The following is a 20142-nucleotide window of genomic DNA, read 5'->3' on the forward strand; positions in this document are numbered from 1 at the left end:
ATTGCCACTTTCTGGCTTCTCCCCATACAACCAATTTCAAATCCAATGTACAACCTCTGTAAATAGTACTGTGAAATAATTATTCAAAACATCACAAATTAAATCTGTGATTATTTGAGTCATTATTCATTTATCATAAATGGACACCAATATCTGGAGCATAAAGCCCTGCTAAAGGTAGTGGACAGAGCCCAGAACATCACAAGCAAAACCCTCCCCACCATCAAGAACTTCTCCAGGGAACACTGCTGTCAGAGAGCAGCAACAATCATCAAGGATCCACACCAACCAGCACAACCAGCTCTGTTCTCGATGCTGCCATCAGGGAAGAGATATCGGTGCCACAAGATTCACACCATCAAGTTCAGGAACAGCTGCTCCCCCTCCACCATCAGACTCCTCAACAACAAATTCAATCAAAGGCTCAATTAAGAATCTTACTTTTGTACTTGATAGATTTTTTTTCTCTCTCTGTATTGTAGTTTGACAATTGACAACAAACAATTGGTGCAGGAGTAAGCCATTCGGCCCTTTGGCCCTTCAAGCCAGCACAACCATTCACTGTGATTATAGCTGATCATCCACAATCAAGGCTCCTGCCTTCTCCCCATATCCCTTCACTTTGATATTTTCAAGAGCTCTATCTAACTCGTTCTTGAAAGCATCCAGAAAATTGCCTCCTTGACACAGAGCGTTCCACAGATCCACAACTTCTGAGTGAAAAAGCTTTTCCTCAACTCCGTCCTGAATGGCCTACCCCTTATTTGTAAACTGGGGAAGATGCTTCCTGCCTCTAGCAGATCCAATCCCTTAATAATCTTATATGTTTCAATCAGAACCACGCTCATCCTTCTAAATCCCCCAGTGTAAACAAGCCCAGTCGCTCCAATCTTTCAACATATGAGAGTCCTGCCATCACGCGAATTACCCTCGTGAACCTACACTGCACTCCCTCAATAACAAGAATGTCCTGCAGGCATTGGTCGACATTTTCCAAAGTTTTATAGATTCCGGGAGGTCCCTGAGGATTGGAGAGTGGCTGATGTTGTGCCGCTTTTTAAGAAAGGAGGGAGGGAGAAAACGGGAAATTATAGACCGGTTAGCCTGACATCAGTGGTGGGGAAGATATTGGAGTCCATCATAAAAGGAGAAATAGCAGAACACTTAGTCAGTAATAATAGTATAAGGGCTAGTCAGCATGGATTCCTTAAGGGTAAGTCATGCTTGACTAACCTTCTGGAATTTTTTGAGGATGTGACAAAGAGGGTGGACTCGGGAGAGCCAGTGGATGTGGTGTATTTGGACTTCCAGAAGGCCTTTGATAAGGTACCGCACGGTAGTCTAGTGGGCAAGATCAGGGAGCATGGTATTGGAGGTAAGGTGCTGACATGGATAGGAAATTGGTTAAGAGATAGGAAACAAAGGGTTGGAGTAAATGGGTCTTTTTCAGAATGGCAGCATGTGACGAGTGGAGTGCCTCAGAGATCGGTGTTGGGTCCTCAGTTGTTTGTAATTTATGTTAATGATTTGGATGAGGGGATTATAAATAACATGAGCAAATTTGCAGATGACACTAAACTGGGTGGCGGTGTGGGGTGTGAGGAGGATGTAAGGAAAATGCAGAGGGACTTGGACAGGCTGGAGGAGTGGGCGGCTAAATGGAAGATGAATTTCAATGTGAACAAATGTGAGGTTATTCATTTTGGGGGAAGTAATAGGAAAGCTGAGTATTATTTAAATGGAGACAAGTTAGGGAGTGGGGAAGTGCAAATGGATCTGGGTGTACTTGTTCACCGGTCACTGAAGGCTAGCATGCAGGTTCAGAAAGCTGTGAAGAAGGCAAATGGAATGTTGGCTTTCATAAAGAGGGGATTGGAGTATAGGAACAGAGACGCCCTTCTGCAGTTATACAGGGCCCTGGTGAGACCCCACCTGGAGTATTGCGTCCAGTTCTGGTCTCCAAACTTGAGGAAGGACATACTAGCTATAGAGGGTGTGCAGCGCAGATTTACAAGGTTAGTTCCAGGGATGGCAGGGTTGTCATATGCAGCAAGGCTAGAAAAACTGGACTTGTATCCATTGGAGTTTAGAAGGATGAGGGGGGACATGATTGAGGTATACAAAATCATCAGGGGGATAGACAAGGTGAAGTCTGATTACTTGTTCCCAATGATGGGGGAGACGAGGACTAGAGGGCATAGTTTAAGAATACAGGGTAGGCCCTTTAGGACGGAGATGAGAAAGCATTTTTTTACCCAGAGAAGTGTGAATCTGTGGAATGCTCTGCCACAGAGGGTGGTAGAGGCGGATTCGCTGACTATGTTCAAAAGAGAGTTAGATAAGACTCTTGTGGGTAACGGAGTTAAGGGTTATGGGGATAAGGCTGGAAAGGGGTACTGATGGTAATGATCAGCCATGATCTAAAATGGCGGTGCTGGCCCGACAGGCCAAATGGCCTACTCCAGCTCCTATTGTCTATTGTCTATTGTCAAACTTGGAGACCAAAACTGCATCCAATACTCCAGGTGTGGTCTCCCCAGGGCCCTGTACAACTGCAGAAGGACCTCTTTGCTCCTATACTCAACTCCCCTTGTTATGAAGGCCAACATGCCATGAGCTTTCTTCATTGCCTGCTGTACCTGTGGAGGATGTACAGGTACTTTCAGTGTACAGCTTACTTTCAGTGATTGAACAAGGACACCTGGGTGTCATTGTACTTCCTCTTTTTCTAACTTGACACCATTCAGACAGTAATCTGCCTTTGTGTTCTTGCCACATTTATCCACATTAAACTGCACCTGCCATGTATCTGCCCAAACTGTCCAAGTCACCTTGCATTCTCAGAACATCCTCCTCCTATTTCACACTGCCACCCAGCTTTGTGTCATCTGCAAATCTGCTAATGTTACTTCTAATCCTTTCATCTAAATAATTAATGTATATTGTAAATAGCTGCGGTACCAGCACCGAGCCTTGGGGTACCCCACTAATCACTGCCTGCCACTCCGAAAGGGACTTGTTAATCCCTACTCTGTTTCCTGTCTGCCAACCAATTTTCTATCCATGACAGTACCCTACCTCCAACAACACGTGCTCTAATTTTGCTCACTAATCTCCTACATGGGACCTTATCAAAGGCTTTCTGAAAGCCCAGGTTCTCTATATCCACTGGCTCTCCCTTGTCCATTTTTTAGTTACATCCTCAAAAAATTCCAGAAGATTAGTCAAGTATGATTTCCCTTTCATAAATCCACGCCAACTCAGATGCTATTTCACCTTTTATATTTGACTCCAGCATCTTCCCCACCACTGATGTCAAGCTAACTGGTCGATAATTCCCTGTTTTTTCTCTCCCTCCTTTCTTAACAAGTGGGATAACATTAGCTACCCTCCAATTTTCAAGAAGTGATCTTGAATCTAGAGAACATTGGGAAATGATTACCAATGCATCCATAAATTTTGGAACCACCTCCTTATGTACCCTGGGATGCAGGCCATCAGGCCCTGGGGATTTATCAGCCTTCAGTCTTTACTATTTTACTACTGCCTAATGTAATAGGTCCTCTCACCACTACAGGGTATTACATCTGGGAGATAGTTAGTCTCTTCCCTAGTGAAGACAGACCCAAAGTACCTGTTCAACTCGACTGCCATTTCCTTGTTCCCCATAATTTCATCCATTTCTGTCTTCAAAGGCCCAACTTTGATCTCTACTCATTTTTTTCCTTCTTCACATACCTAAATATTTTACTACCCTCCTTTATATTCTTGGCTAGCTTACCTTTGTCCTTCATCTTTTCTCCCCAAACTGCCTTTTTAGTTATCTTCTGTTGCTCTTTCAAAGTTTCCCAATCCTCTGGCTTCCCACTCATCTTTGTTATGCTATACTTCTCTTTTATTTTTATACTGTCCTGGACTTCCCTCGTCAGCCACAGTCACCCCTTACTCCCCTTAGAATCTTTAATCCTCTTTGGAATGAACTGTTCCTGCACCATCCATACGATTCCCAGAAATACCTGCCATTGCTGTTCCACTGTCATCTCTGGGGAATCTTTCCAGTCAACTTTGGCCAGCTCCTCCCTCATGGCTCCATAGTGTCCTTTGTTCAACTGTAATATTGATACTTTTGATTTTCCCGTTTCCCTCTCAAATCTTAGATTAATTCTCATCATATTATGGTCACTACCTCCCAATGGATTCTTTACCTCGAGTTCCCTTATCAAATCTGGTTCATTACATAACACTAAATCCAGGATTGCCTTCTCCCTGGTAGGCTTTAGTACAAGCTGCTCTCAGCATCCATCTCGGAGGCACTTCACAAACTCCCTTTCTTGGGTTCCAGTACCAACCTGATTTTCCCAGATTACCTGCATGTCAAAATGCCCCAGAACAACTGTAGCATTACCTTTGCGACATGCCAATTTTAACTCTTGATTCAACTTTCACCCTATATCCAGGCAACTGTTTGGGAGGCCTGCAGATTACTCCCATTAAGGTCTTTTTGCCCTTACAATTTCTCAGTTCTATCCATACTGACTCTACATCTCGTTTTTATGTCACCCCTTGCAAGGGACTGAATTTTATTTTTCACCAACAGAGCCACCCCACCCCCTCTTATCCTTGAATATTCATTCCCCAACCCTGGTCCTCTTGCAGTCATGTCTCTGCTATTCTTCCAGCATCATACTTGCTAATTTCCAACTGAGCCTCAAGCTCATTCACTTTATTTCTTATACTTTGTGCATTCATATATAACCCTTCCCCTCTCATATTGCCTATTGCACTTGGCCGTACTCTCCTATCAGTTCCTAAGCTTTCTGCCCAGTTAATTCTGCTGTCTTTTTAAACTTTTCTTATTCTCTCTTTCCCTTGAACTCAGTCTTTACATTCCTTCATTTATTTCCATGAGTACATTCCACTGCCAGTAAGTTGTAATTCTGCCTTGCCCACAGGAAAAAGAATCTCAGGGTTTTATGTGATGTCATGTATGTACTCTTTGACAATAAATCTGAAATCTGACCTGTCGGCTTAAGACCAAGAGGAGGAGGAAATGCTTCTTCCAGAATAGTGACTCTGTCCAATTCTCTGCTTAAAGAAGCTGCAGAGGCTGCATTATGTATTTAGAGAGAGAGAGAGAGACAGAGATTTCTTTTTGAGCCACAGGTAGATAAGTGGAGCCAAGTCCATGGACAAATCAGTTATGATTCAGAGCAGTGGTTATCAAACTTTTTCTTTCCACTCATATAAGTAATCCCTATACCATTGGTGCTCTATGATCAGTAAGGTGGTATGTGAATGGAAAGAAAAATCACTGATTTGGAGAGCCAGAACCACAAGTTGGTGCTACCCAAATACACCCATGTGACTAATGACTGTATACATCTTTGGAATGTCGGAGGAAACCTTCATGGACATGGGGTGAAGGTATAAACTCCTTACAGACAGCTGTGGATTCAAACTCAGGTCACTGGCGCTGCAATAGCGTTGCCCTCACCACTACGGTAACTGTGCCACCAGGAATGATCTTATTGCATAACAGATGAGTCTCAAGGGACCAGGTGGTTGACTCCTTGTTCTTGTTTCTCATGTTCTTAACACCTAACAAAAGTAGAAATGAGAAAGTAGGACAGCACGGTTAACGCCACGCTGTTTCAGCGCCAGCGACTGGGGTTCGAATCCGGTGCTATTTGGATGTTATCCCCAGGTCTGTGTGGGCTTCCTCTGGTTGTTCTAGTTTCTTCTCACCCTCCAAAACGTACCACGGTTGCAGGTCAATTGAGTGGCACTGGCTCGTGGGGCAAAAGTACCTGTTCCTATACTGTATGTCCAAATTTAAACATTTTAATGAAAATGTTTTGAAATGGACGCAAGCATACAGAGATCACCACCCGCACCTTCTCTCCCCCTTGCTGATCCTACCACCTTCACCATACTGCTCCTCTCCCTCCCACTATCCTTTTATTCAGGATTATGCCTCTATCTTGCGATTCCTGAAGAAAGGTTTTGCCTTGAAACGTTGACTTCCACAGATGCTGCCTGGCCCACCGAGTTCCTCCTGCATTTTGTGTTGCTCCAGTTTCCCAGCATTTGCAGTCTTGTCTCGTTTACCTTTGCCCCCTTCATCCTCCCTGTCATGGTCTTTTCCCATCCTCACTCACCTAAGAAGATGCAACTTGTTTATTGTGATGGCACATTTCAGTGTTCTTTTCAATGGTTATTACCTTTCATGAAATACTTTCCAATTGATGCAACAGTGTTGGCTCAACAATGTATACAGGTGACACCCACATTAGAGGAGCAGGTGAATTCCAAAAGCAGTCTCAATTATGATCATTTACAACTCAAAGCAACACCATCTACGCACACAGATGTCAAATAATATGTTGAAAAATAGTGTATGTACTTTTTTTCACATCATTTCCATGACGGTGAAATTTTTTTAAAATCTCAAATATTTTAGATAGTGAATTGCAAACACTCCAAGGATAAATTTGATGCCCAAATGGATGTAATGTGGGGAGCTATTGTTATAATGTTTTTTTTAAAGTATCGTATATACTTGTATAATAGTGAATTTTTCGGTCAAATTTGAATGGGGAGGGGAAGGGTGTGGGGGGGGGTCAACTTTTACTTGGGTCATACTTTTGACCTTGGTAAATACCTGAGTCGTTCAAGTCATCAGAAGTTTGGATGGCTGGGACCGCAAGTCCATGTTTAAGGCATTAGTACCACAAAAAGGTGGGCTGGAGAGAGGGTCTGCAGTCAGGGTGTTGGGAGTTCAGACAGGTGGTGGCCAGGGTGAGGGTCCATGGTCACGGTGTCAAGTGCTCGGATGGGTGGGCAGCTGAGACAAGGATCTGCAGTCAGGGCATTGGGACCTTAGGTGGGAGGGTACTCGAGGCTTTGGAAGCTCGTTTGGGAGGGCGGCCGAGGCCAAACATAGAGGGGTGGGGATAGTGTGTCGACTTTTACACGGGATATTTGGAAAATACGCGATTTTTGGGCCAAAAAAAAGGGGCGGGTCGACTATTACACAAGTAAAATATTCCAAGGTGCTTCTGGTCAATTAAGGTTTAGAACACATGGGAAAAGTAAACTAGAGGAGGAAAGAGAAGCAAAGAAGGATTTCGAGAGGATCTTGCAATGCTTAAAGACCCTGGCACGAATGGTTAAAGTCAGGATCCCCTGAACAGTTCAGAACTGGAGGAGCAGAGATATCAGAGCTATGAAGCACAAGAGGAAAGAACATCATAAGGGACTGAAATTCAGGGTGGAAATTTTAAAACTTGAGCTACTGCTTATTCAAACCCTAATGTGCACAACCAAGCACAAGGGTGATGGGTGGATGAAATTTGGAGGGCAAATTAGGAATCTAAGCAACAGGATTTACTGGAGGCCTACCTTGTCTAGGGGGCAAAGCAACTCGTGCTTCAGTGATCCTCTGCAAACAAATACAGTAAAACCCCTGGTATCTGAGGATTGATAGATGCTAGATAAGTGAATTTTCTGGCTGCTTGGGATTACTTGTGCATAATTGACAAACTAACAGCAAATCATGCAATTTTAAACCTGTATTTTTAACCTATTTATTTTCCATGGCATTTTGCCAGTTACTTGAGGCTGCCGGTTGCTTGAATTCCAGATACTCGGGGTTTCACTGCATCAAAATGCTAACTATAAATTGAGGAACGCACACTTGGGACGCAAGTAATAAAAATGTTGCCTTATTAATCATGCAACATGTGGATGAATAACTTCAAATCAATCACAGTCTGTGCTGCCATGCAATCAATACCAGAATCTTAATTTACGCCCCTGGAATATTCCAAAAATTTAACTGGCTTTTCCTCTACGTGAAAGTTAATATTATACCAGGCCCCGAACAACACAAGTTATCCATCTGTATAAAGTTCACAGTTTAAAACTATTTCTTAAACCATGTCCAAGACTCAAACAATTGCTTTTGAAATCAAAATACTCAAGATGTTGCCCAAAATAAGCGCAATATATTCTACTCAGGAAATCTTAAAGTGAACTAAACAGATACCCCAACATAAAGAATTTTATGATCCATGACACAAATTGTACATAAACTTCAGTAACAGCAAAAAATGCCATCATATACAGGAAAACCCCACTTTACGAATACTCGCTTTAAAAAATTTGCTTTTACAAAGAAATTATAATGGGTTTATAATTAGATTTTGCTTTTACAAAAATTGCCTCCAATAGTCATCAATGGGTCTTCGCTTTACGAATTTTCAGTTTATGATCTGTTTCCCAGGAAAACTTTCCCTTCGTGAAGCAGGATATATGGGGAGTGTTTGACAGCTCTTGGCCAGCACTCATTGGAATTTTGGAGAATGAAGGGGGAAATCTCATTAAAACTTTTCAAACGTTGAAAGGCATGGACAGAGTAGATGCAGAAAGCTTGTGGCCCATGGTGGGAAAGTCGAGGACAAGAGGGAACAACTTCAGGACTGAAGGGCAGCCACTTCGTCCAGAGATGTGGAGGAATTTCTTCAGACAGAGAGTGATAAGCCTACAAAATTCGTTGCCACAGGCCGGTCATTGGGTGTATTTAAGGCAGAGATTGATAGGTTCTTGATTAGCCAGAGTATCAAAGGTTATGGGCAGTAGGGGTGAGTGGGAAAATGAGTCAGCTCATGATTAAAATGGCAAAGCAAACTTGATGGGCTGAATAGCCTATTTCTGGATCAATGTCTTCTACTCATTAAATAGATCTGCAGAAAATCATTGTGCACTTTCATATGTATGGAATTAAATTTTTCTTTGAATTTTGGCCCTCTCCAAATATATTTTTATTGAGATTAAGGAGGAAAAATCACAAGAAACAACAGGAAAATGTCATTCAGCCTCCCACACAATGAGACCAGCATCCCTTTCCTACACCAATTCTCTCGAATCGTCTTCATTTCCAAAATTGTATCAATCTCTTGCCTGATTGCCACAACCATCTTGGATAGAGAATTCCAACCTTTAAGTGAAGAAACTTCTCTCGAATGGCAATGCCCCTATCTCAAGACTGCGACCCATGGTTCCAGACCTATCTTCACTCCAGTGTCAATCCTGTCCCAAGAATTATGAACAACTTTTGAGGCCATTCCCATCTTCCCCACCCCCATTCTGAGTAGAGAAATGGATCAGCCTACTTAATTTCTCCTTGTAGGACCAACTTTAAAGACAAGTTTGTTGTCATCTGTTCTCACAAGTACAACCTGACAAAACAGCGTTCTCCAGTCCTCGGTGCAAAACACACAGACACAACACACGTACAGACAAACAATACATATGCAGGACAAGTTTTCCTCTGTGCAAATTAAATAATTTCTAACCCAAGAATCAAGCTGGTCAACTTTGTTCCACACCCTCTCTCACAAGTACATCCTTCATTAAGAAAGGGAGGCCAGACCTATACAAAACATTTGAAATATAGTGTTACCAGGCCCTGAGAAATTGGATTTCAATGTCCTTATCTACTATTCAAATCTTCCTGAAATATCTACCATTTCCATCCCAATTTCTTGTTGTATCTAGACATTATCTTTCAATTTTTCATGTACAAGGCCAGCCAGGTCTCTCTGAACATCAATACTTTTCAATCTTCAGCCCGCGACCCATCTCCCCACTCACCCCTCTCCCTCCTTGACCCCCTCAAAGCAGGGACAGCAGGCCGGAGCTGTCAACAGGGGCCGGAGAGGCAGCGGGAGCCGTCAGAAACCATCAAGGGGCGACCGGTGCAGGCTGTGACAGCCTCATCTACCGCTTCGGCCTTCAGGGCCACTCTCTGTGGCTCAAAATGTGGCAGAGCAATGGCTGTTTTCCTTACCCATAATCCCCCACGCAGCTGGAACTTTCTGGCAACCACAGAAAGACAGCCATTGCTCTGCCGCATATTTATGATGGGTGGCGCTACGGCACCCGTCGCCCCGTCTCCACTGGCTCCAGAGGGTGCTACGAAGCTCCTCTCGATATGAATGCAATGCTGGAGCAGCCTTTTAGGGCTGCTGTCTGAAAGTTTTAAGTTTTAGATCCGCTCTTGTAGCCGACTTCCAAGCGGAGGCCTGACATGAAATGGCCTAGAGACAGGAACATGGATAGAGGGCCGTGAGAGTGACACAACATCATGGGCCGAAGAGCACATTCTGCACTCTATAATTGGCTTGTTTACCAGAACAGTGTAAACATGTGGCATCAACTGCTGATTCATCTAAAGGGAAAGCAAGTGAGCTGTTGATTATCCTGTGAGCCATCAAATCCCTTCACACCATATATGGGGAAAAAATTACAGGGATTATCTCCATGGTTTGACCTGCTCGACCTTCTTCCCGTACCCATCACACCACTCCCCCTCCACTCCATCACGGACACCTGCCCTTCCACTCAATCACAGACAGCCCCATCCCACACACAACCCCTCTCCCCCCGTCCACACAGGCATCAAATCACACCGGGGATGACACTATCTAGGTAGGTAATATCATCCCCGCCGTCTGATGACGCGCGAGTTCCGATTAGCCCAGTGTGAAAGGGACTTTTGGTATCCTGGGATAAAGTAGTGACACATTGAATATGTTTTTGTGTGAGTGCAAGAACGTGAAGAAAACAAAAGATTAAAAAGGTATAAATGTCTAAAGGACTGTGGGAAAGTCGCAGGAGAGAAAAATGGAGGACATGCCCTCCCAGAATTCCATGCGGCAGAGAAACCCTTCCATGAGTGCTCTGTATATACAGCTCTTTCTCTGCCACACAGAATTCTGGGAGGGTAGGTCCGCTATTGCTCTTTCCCGTGGTCTATTGCCGCTAGGACTTTCCTATGGTGTTCATAAATTGTGCAGGTATGTGGTTTATACAACTTTCCCACGGTATTTTATGAATTAAAAAGGTTTATATAGGTAGGTACAATAACAGGGGCTGAAGGGCTGTACATAATGCATAATTATGTTATAATTAGGCATGATTAATTTAGTTTAAAATCAAGATCGTAATACATCGATCAGGATTTAGGGCAGGTCCACCATCGCTCGATGCATCACTCGGATGTCACCAGTGAAGGAGAAACTCCCCTATCCCCTGGGGATGCCTCATGATGACCAATTAACAATGGTCCAGTGTGAATAGCAAAAACAGCTTCCTTAACCAGTTCACTGAACAGCAAATCTACTGGTTCGCCAGTGTGAAAAGATGGGATGTGAGTGGGAAGGGAAGGTTGAGAATCACTGCTCTAGACCTAATTGTTACTGAAATATTTTGCTTGAGAAAAGTTGTCATTAGCCCATTTCCTTTGGAGTTATGAAACCGTGCACATAACGAGTCAATGAGGTTCAATTAAAATGGTCATTTTCAAACCTTTTTTCTTTCCACTCACATACCACCTTAAGCAATCCCTTACTGATCCCAGAACAGTTATGGCATAGTGATTGCTTAAAATGTAAGTTTAGGGGGTAGTTTGAAAACCACTGGGTTGGGAGACAAAGCTGGGGGAAGGTGATAGCGGAAGAAAGGGGGTGGGTTTAAATGAAAGCCAGAGAAGTCAATGTTAATGCCATCCATTTGAAGAGTGCCCAATGGGAAAAAGAGTGGGCCACAAGGTCCTTGCTGTTGCAGTGGACAGAGCAAAGGGTAAACCATACCTGAAGAAATGCAAAAATTCTACAAGGCAGCTAACCACCAGCTTCTCAAAAACAATTAGGAATGGGTAATTAACTGCAGGCTCAGCCTGCAAAGCCCACATCATTGAATGAATAATAAGAAAAGCTCTCTTGCAGACATCCTGTCTTGTTCATCATGTACACATCTTCATTGATCCTCAGCGTCTGGATTGCACTACTTTAAACTTTGCTAATATAATTATTCAAACAAACATAACCCACAGTTAACTACATAACATTTTAATCAGGTTATCCCCAGGGGTTCCAAAGATGTGGCAAACGGGGTTCATTAATTTTGCACTTGAAAACAGAGGTGCAAGTTTTTCTGATAATGAAGGTCGTTTTCAATTGCACACAAGGACATTTAGGAACATTGCCATGCATCGCTCTGAGGAATGGCGAGATTTCATATGACCTCAACATATCCCATTAATCACTGCTGAACAAGATAAAGAGGTCGAAGCCTGCTTCACAGGTACAAAGAGAGGGCAACAAAACTATGGCAGATTCAGTTTAAGGTGTGGAAAAGTGGCCCCATCCATTCAGTCGAGCAGAATATAGGGCAGCACAATTAGCGCCATGCTGCTGAGGTTTGTAGATCAATTTGGGTGGCACAGTCTCGTGGGCCAGAAGGCCCTGTACGTCTACATTTTTTAAATAAATAAATGCATTGGAAAAAATCTAGGGGTGTGGGTGAGCGCGCGCATGTGTATATAAATAAATGACTATAAACTAATGCATAATTGTCTGAATAATTGCCGATTGCCTAAAATAAGTGGGATAATGATGGTTAAGTTATTTAGATCCAATTAGGAAAAGGGGCGAGGCAAAGAGACCTGGGTGTCGCTGTGCATCAGTCATTAAAAGTGGGCAGCCAGGTGCAGCAAGCAGTAAAAAAAAGCGAATGGTATGTTGGCGTTCATATCAAAAGGATTCGAGTACAGGAGCTGAGAGGTATTGATGCAGTTGTATAGGGCCTTGGTGAGACCTCACCCGGAGTATTGTGTTTAGTTTCGTTCTTCTTATCTGAGGAAGGACATCATTGCCATGGAGAGAGTGCAGAAAAGGTTGACCAGATTGATACCAGGGATGGCGGGATTTGCATATGAAGAAAGGCTAGAACGACTGGGCTTGTACTCGCTGGAGTTTAGACAATCAAGAGGACATTTCAAAATTCTTAAGGGATTTGACAGGCTAGATGCAGGAAGATTGTTCCCAATGTTGAGCAAGTCTAGAACCAGAGGTCACAGTTTAAGGATAAAGGGGAAGTCCTTTTGGACTGAGATGAGGAAGAATTTTTTCACTCAGAGGGTGGTGAATTTATGGAATTCTCTGCCACAGGAAGTGATTGAGGCCGGTTCCATAGCTATATTTAAGAGAGAGTTAGATTTAGTACTTGTGACTAGGGGGATCAGGAGGTATGGAGAGAGAGCTGGAACAGGGTACTGAGTGGATGATCAGCCATGATCAAAATGAATGGCGGTGTAGGCTTGAAGGGCCAAATGGCCTCCTCCAACACCTATTTTCTATGTTTCTATATTTTAGCAGGCCCTTTGTGGAGCAAAAAACAACACAGCTGTATGATCTCAGTGGGACAAGCAGCATGTATGGGGCAGAGTTACACAGACAGACTGGCTTCCAAATGACAGAGTTTTAGTTTTATGACAAGCCCCTCGAGCTCCATGCTCGCAGAGGGAGCGAAACACTGGGGTGTAATTTAACAAAACGGGTGAGGTTTCATAAGCTTAGAACAGAAACTATTCCCTCTGACAGAAGAATATAAAGCCAGAGGAACATTTGATACAAAACTTGAACTAACTAGTTTAAAAGTTCAGTTAAAAACTTACTTTTTGGGTGGCACAGGATTGCGCCCTGAAATTAAACATGCCAAAAGGGACTACAGATGTGGCAAGCTGATTTCCAAGATGCTGTGCATTCTGGGTTAGTTAAAGCTTTTGATAGCTCCCATCATCATTCAGCAAGGACATCAAAGGAGTACAGAGAGTAGAAGTGCAAATAAAACAATTCAGTATTTAGTTTGCTGAAGGGGTTGATTGCACTTCATTACACATATATCTGATGCAGAGAGCCCCTGTATCATGAAAAATCTCTTGATGATATGAAAGCTTTCAACACTATTTTAATAGCTAGTCATCCAATAAAAAGTAGGACAATGGACACTTTGGCTTGAGAACTCTCCGGTATCTGTCTCTGAGACCAATGTCAGAGCATCATTCAAGAGGTTGAATCTCACAAGGTGCCAGGCAAGGGTGGCCAGACATCCGGTTTTAGGTCAGACAGTCCAACATTTGAGCCCTCCGTCCAGCACCACCTCAAGCCAGATGTTAATTTGTCCTCCATTTTGGGATGTAGGCCCCAAATGGAGGACAAATTAAGGGGCAGAAAGTGCACTTACCTATGCAGCGTCCCAGGGTCCATAGGCCATGCGCAGCCATTTTTTTTTTCTCGTGTCATCACACTCAATTCAAGGGCTGCAGGTCTGCCGTGCCGCGAGACACGGCGGAACAGGAGCACAAGCCAGCTGCATGATGTGCCTTGACAGGCCAGGCCAATGGGGAGATGGCAATTGACAACAGACAGGGAGAGATTCTGACCATTCACGAGGGTGGAGGGGAGGTGCTGAGTGGCGGTGGCAAGCGAGTAAAGGAGATACCATGTCCGCAGCACCTGGTGCACGCTCAGAACCAGTGTCCACAGCACCCGGACCTGTAACCCTAAACCCAACCTGTGGGCCCTGGGTGGGTGCCTGTTCCTGATGTGTGCCCAGGGTGGGTGCCTTCCCAGAGCAGATACATAATTTCCTAAAAGTGGTGTCACAGGTAAACAGGGTTGTAAAGAAACATTTTGGCATCTTGGCCTTCATAAATCAAAGTATTGAGTACAGGAGTTGGGATGTTTGTGTTTTGGAAAGACCACATTTGGAGTACTGTGTTCAGTTCTGGTCACCGAACTACAGGAAGGTTATCAGTAAGATCAAAAGAGTGCAGAGAAGATTGACTAGGATGTTGCCGGGTGTTCAGGAGTTCAGTTACAGGAGAAGGTTAAACAGGTTAGGACTTTATTCCTTGGAGTGTAGAAGAATGAGGGGAGATTTGATAGAGGTTTACATAATTATGAGGGGCATAGACAGAGTAAATGCGAGTAGGCGATTTCCACTTAGATTAAGAGAGATAAATATGAGAGGACATGGCTTTAGGGTGAAAGGGGAAAGGCTTAGAGGAAACTAAGTGGGGGGAGTTTGGAACCAGCTGCCATCTGACATGGTAAATGTGAGCTCACTCTTACGTTTTAAGAATTGGATAGATGCATGGATGAAGGGTTATGGAATGGGTGCAGGTTAGTGGGACTAGTAGAATGGTGTTTCAGCACAGACTAGAAGGGCCAAATGGCCTATTTTCTGTGCTGTCGTTTTCTATGGTACTGTGAAAAAATGCTTTGAGAGGTTGGTCATGGCCAGAATTAACGCATACCTAAGCGAAGGTCTGGACACAATGCAATTTGCCTGTCGTAACAATCGCTCCACAGCAGATGGAATATCACTGGCTCTCCAGCCATCTCTGGATCACCTCGAAAACAACAACTTATACATATGGCTGCTTTTCATCAACTGCTGTTCAGCCTTCAACACCATTATTCCCTCAGTGCTGATCAGCAAGTTCCAAACCCTAGACCCCTGCACCACACCCCGTCCCCCCCAACCTTGACAACTGGATCTTTGATTTCCTCATTGGAAGACCACTGTCAGCACGAATTGGAAACAGCGACTCCTCCTCACTAACAACACAGGTGCACCTCAAGGATGCGTGCTTAGCCCACTGCTCTACTCGTTATACACCCATGACTGTGTGGCCAGGCGCAATTCCACGGTCGTCAACAGAATCACAATCAACAAAGAGGAAGTGTACGGGAGGGGGAGAGAGATCAGCTCGTTGACTGGTATCACCCTGGTACAATCTTGCACTCAACGTTAACAAAACCAAGGAGATGACTATAGACTTCAGAAGGAAGTCAGGAAAACACGAATCAATCCTCATCAAGGGCTCAGTCGTGGAGAGGGTCAAGAACTTCAAATAGCTGGAGGGGGTCAACATCCCTGAGGATCTGTCCTGGGCCTCCATGTCTATCCAATCACAAAGAAGGCTCACCAGCGATGATACTTGGTGAGGAGTTTGAAGAGATTCAATAAGTCATCAAAGACATTCAAAAACTTATACAAGTGTACCAAGGAGAGCATTCTGGCTGGTTGCATCAGTGTCTGGTACAACGATGGAGAGCAATCTGTCTGGTACAGAGGTACCAACCCTCAGAATAGGAAAAAACTCCAGTGTTGTTAACACGGCCTGTGACATCACAGACACCAAACTTCACTCCATCAAGGTCATCTCCAAGAGGTGGTAACTTCAGAAAGCAGCCTCTATCCCACCACCCACTCTGCTTCCATCAGGAAAAATGGTCCAGGAGCCTGAAGACGAGCACTCAGCGGTACAAGGACAGCTTCTTCCCCTCCGCCATCAGATTCCTGAATGATCAATGAGCCAAAGATACTGTCTTATTTGACTTTTCATGCATTATTTTCATTTATTGTTGTAAGATGGTTTAATGAAATTTTGTGCTGTGAAGCTGCTGCAAAACAACGAATTTTGTGACAATAAATTCTGACTGACTGACAATCACCAAAACTGTAGCATGGATTTCCCCAACATTCACTTAATTTGTATACAAACATCTTTCAATATCATTCATAATGTTGAGTACTGAAGAATTGTGCAGAAGGAAGCAACAATTCTCAACAGCTTCTGAGTTTTATCCTTGAAATCACACCTGAAATCAATCTCTACTTTGAATAGGTCTACTGGCAAAAGTTGCCATCGCAAGTGTAATTTTAAATAGAAATTACATTTGGGTTTTTAGATGCAACCATGTCACTAAGGTTTTGATATCAATGCACTGCAGTAATGAAAAAACTGGCAAAGATCAGCTGACTGGCTGATCCTGTTTCAAATCCCTCGGCTTTGATTGTTCCCAACCATTGCCTCATTAACTTCAAAGTTTATTGGAACAGCCGATTCAGCAAAAGCATACCAAATTTCAATTAAAAATGTTTGATATTCAAAAACCTTTCCCTTTCCTCCCTCCACTGAAAAATATTGCCAGTGGCTGTACCTCTTTGTCGATGCAATCGTGAGGAGCTCTCCAGTGGCTAAATTTCATTTGAATCAGAATTTATTGTCACAAATGTATCATGAAATTCATTTTTTCGATAGCATTACAGGGCAAATGTTGCTATGAAATTACATTTAAATAAGGTCATGTCTATGGTTCATTTTCCATTCAGAAATCTGATGGCAGAAGAGAAGAAGCTGTCCTTGTGTCATTGGGTCTTCAAGCCTTCCCGATGGCCTGATCGTGATGTTCCTTGAGGAAAGAGGCTGCTTTCTTGAGACACCGCCTCTTGTAGATGTCCTCGATGGGACTGATGACCGTGATGGCGAGTTCACAACTCTTTTTTTTGTCCTGTGTGTTGGCACCTCCATACAAAACAGTGATGTAGCCAGTCAGAATGCTCTCCAAAGTGCATCTGTAGAAATTTGCAAGTCTTAAGGAGATTTGGTATGTCACCAAAGACTCTTGCAAATTTCTACAGGTGTACTGTGGAGACCATTCTGACTGGTTGCATCACTGTCTAGTATGGAGGTGCCATTGCACAGGACAGAAAGAGGCTACAGAAAATTGTAAGCTTGGCTTGCCACATCATGGACATCAGTCTTCACATCTACAAGAGGCCATGTCTCAAGAAAGCAGCCTCTATCCTCAAGAAGCCTCACCACCCAGGCCATGCCCTCTTCACATTGCTTCCAGCAGGAAGGAGGTAGAGAAGCCTGAAGACGAACATTCAACAGTACAAAAGCAGCTTCTTTTCCTCCCCATGAGATTTCTGAATGTCCAGTGAACCACAAGCTCACTTTTTTCACCGTTTGCATCAATTTATTTTTTAGTTAATTTTAAAAAATGTAATTTATTGCAATGTTTACACCTGTAATGCACAATACTGCTGCCGCAAAACAACAAATTTCATGACACATTCAATAGACAATAGTGCAGGAGTAGGCCATTTGGCCCTTTGAGCCAGCACCGCCATTCACTGTGATCATGGCTGATCATCCACAATCAGTTCCCCGTTCCTGCCTTCTCCTCATATCCCTCAACTCCACCATCTTTAGGAACTCTATCTAACTCTTTCTTGAAAACATCCAGAGAATTGGCCTCCACTACCTTCTGAGGCAGAGCATTCCACAGATCCACAACCCTCTGGGTGAAAATGTTTTTCCTCAACTCCATCCTGAATGGCCTACCCTTAATTCTTAAACTGTGGCCTCTGTTGACTCCCCCAACATTGGGAACATGTTTCCTGTCTCTAGCATGTCCAATCCAATCCCTTAATAATCTTATATGCTTCAAACAGATCCCCTCTCATCCTTCTAAATCCCAGTATATACAAGCTCAATCACTCCAATCTTTCAACATATGAGAGTCCTGCCATCCTGGGAATTAACCTCGTGAACTCCTTCAATAGCAAGAATGTCCTTCCACAAACTTGGAGACCAAAACTGCACCCGATACTCCAGGTGTGGTCTCCCCAGGGCCCTGTACAACTGCAGAAGGACCTCTTTGCTCCTATACTCAACTCCTCTTGTTTTGAAGGCCAACATGCCATGAGCTTTCTTCAATGACTGCATTCAGTGACTGATGAATAAGGACACCGATATCTCATTGTACTTTCCCTTTTCTGAACTTGATAGTAATCTGTCTTCCTGTTCTTGCCACCAAAGTGGATCACCTCACATTTATCCGCATTAAACTGCATCTGCCATACATCTGCCCACACACCCAAGTCTCCCTGTATTGTCATAACATCCTCACATTTCATACTTCCACCCAGCTTTGTGTCATCTGCAAATGTTACTTTTAATCCCTTCATCCAAGTCATTAAGGTATATTATAAATAGCTGCGGTCCCAGCACCAAGCTTTGCGGTAGCCCACTAGTCACTGCCTGCCATTCTGAAAGGGACCCATCAATCCCTACTCTTTGTTTCCTGTCTGCCAACCAATTTTCTATCCACGTCAGTACCCTACCCCCAATACTATGTGCTCTAATGTTGCCTGCTGATCTCCTATGTGGGACATTAGGGCTCAAACCCTTTCATGGCAATAAATCTGATTCTGGTTGTTCTAACTTCTGAAAATCAAAGTCAGTTAAAAGCACTGATAATCAAGAAGGGTAGAGAAATGGACTTCCCTCAGCACATACAGACAAAACAAAGCATACCTCTGCTTTAACCACTCGAGAAGCATTGGTGTGAGATCACACAGAAATCTGTGGACCCTGTGGTCTCCCTTCAGTATTTTTGTGGGCTGCATAGACAACTAACTGCAGGAGAAAAACCAATACCCCAGGAGAAAATAGAAAATGCTGACAATCCTTTCAAAGACAACCAGAAACAGATTTGTTTTAAAGTTTCCGTCTTTCCCAATACAGGATTTAAGGACTGGTCTTTCTACAGGCTCGAAGACAGCTGGACTTTTCTTCACTGAAGAATTAAAACATTGATATTCAGCCTCTTGTGAGCAGACAGCCAGCTCAGCTTTTCAGCTGTTCTGCTGCTAGCCTATTGACTTTGTCGACATTGTCCGCACAACCCCTCCCTCCTCTGTGAAATGCATGAGCACCCTTCTCAATTAAAGCCAACATTCTTATTATTCAGAGATTATTGTGCTACATTCTTGCACTCACCCCTTGTTCACACCACCAAATCGTCACCACATCCAGACAACAAGCAACCTCTTCAAAACCACCCAGCTCACGCTCTGCTCTCACTGCTGCCATCAGGGAAGAGGTAGAGATGCCACAGGACTCACACCACCAGGAACAGCTGCTACCCCTCCAACATCAGACACCTCAACAATAAACTCAATCAGGGACTCGTCCTGGGCACTTTATTTATTTCTTTTCCCTGCATTGCACAGTTGTTTACATTTCTTTATTTGTTGACACATGTACATTGAGTCAGTATTTTATTGCACTGCCAATAAGTGGTAATTCTGCCTGGCCCACGGGAAAAAGAATCTCAGGGTCGTATGTGATGTCATTTATGTACTCTGACAATAAATTTGAATCTCTCTCTCTGCGATACAGCATGGCTACAAGAGCAGTTAAATTCAGAGACAATACAAAGTGCCAGAATTGCCATGATTGTAGAGGGTTATGGACATTTACAACGATTCAAAGAGTAAAGCCAGGGAGAGACAGGGGGAAAAACTCGAGAATGTTTTTTTTTAAAAGAAGAATCATCATTTCCTGCAACCCAAGTAGGTTAGCAAGCACTGATTGGGACTTGGAGGGAGTAAAGATTTAAGTTGTGGAGTTTTGAACAAAATTTACATTTTAGA

General features: G+C 43.5%; 1 protein-coding gene across 8 annotated transcripts in view; it reads right to left on the reverse strand.

Moving 5' to 3' along the window:
• Positions 1–20142, reverse strand: part of ssx2ipa (synovial sarcoma, X breakpoint 2 interacting protein a) — a 100407-nt gene that overhangs the window by 75697 nt on the left and 4568 nt on the right. The window lies entirely within an intron of this gene.

Source organism: Narcine bancroftii, chromosome 5 (genome assembly GCF_036971445.1).
Source record: "Narcine bancroftii isolate sNarBan1 chromosome 5, sNarBan1.hap1, whole genome shotgun sequence".
NCBI lineage: Eukaryota > Metazoa > Chordata > Chondrichthyes > Torpediniformes > Narcinidae > Narcine > Narcine bancroftii.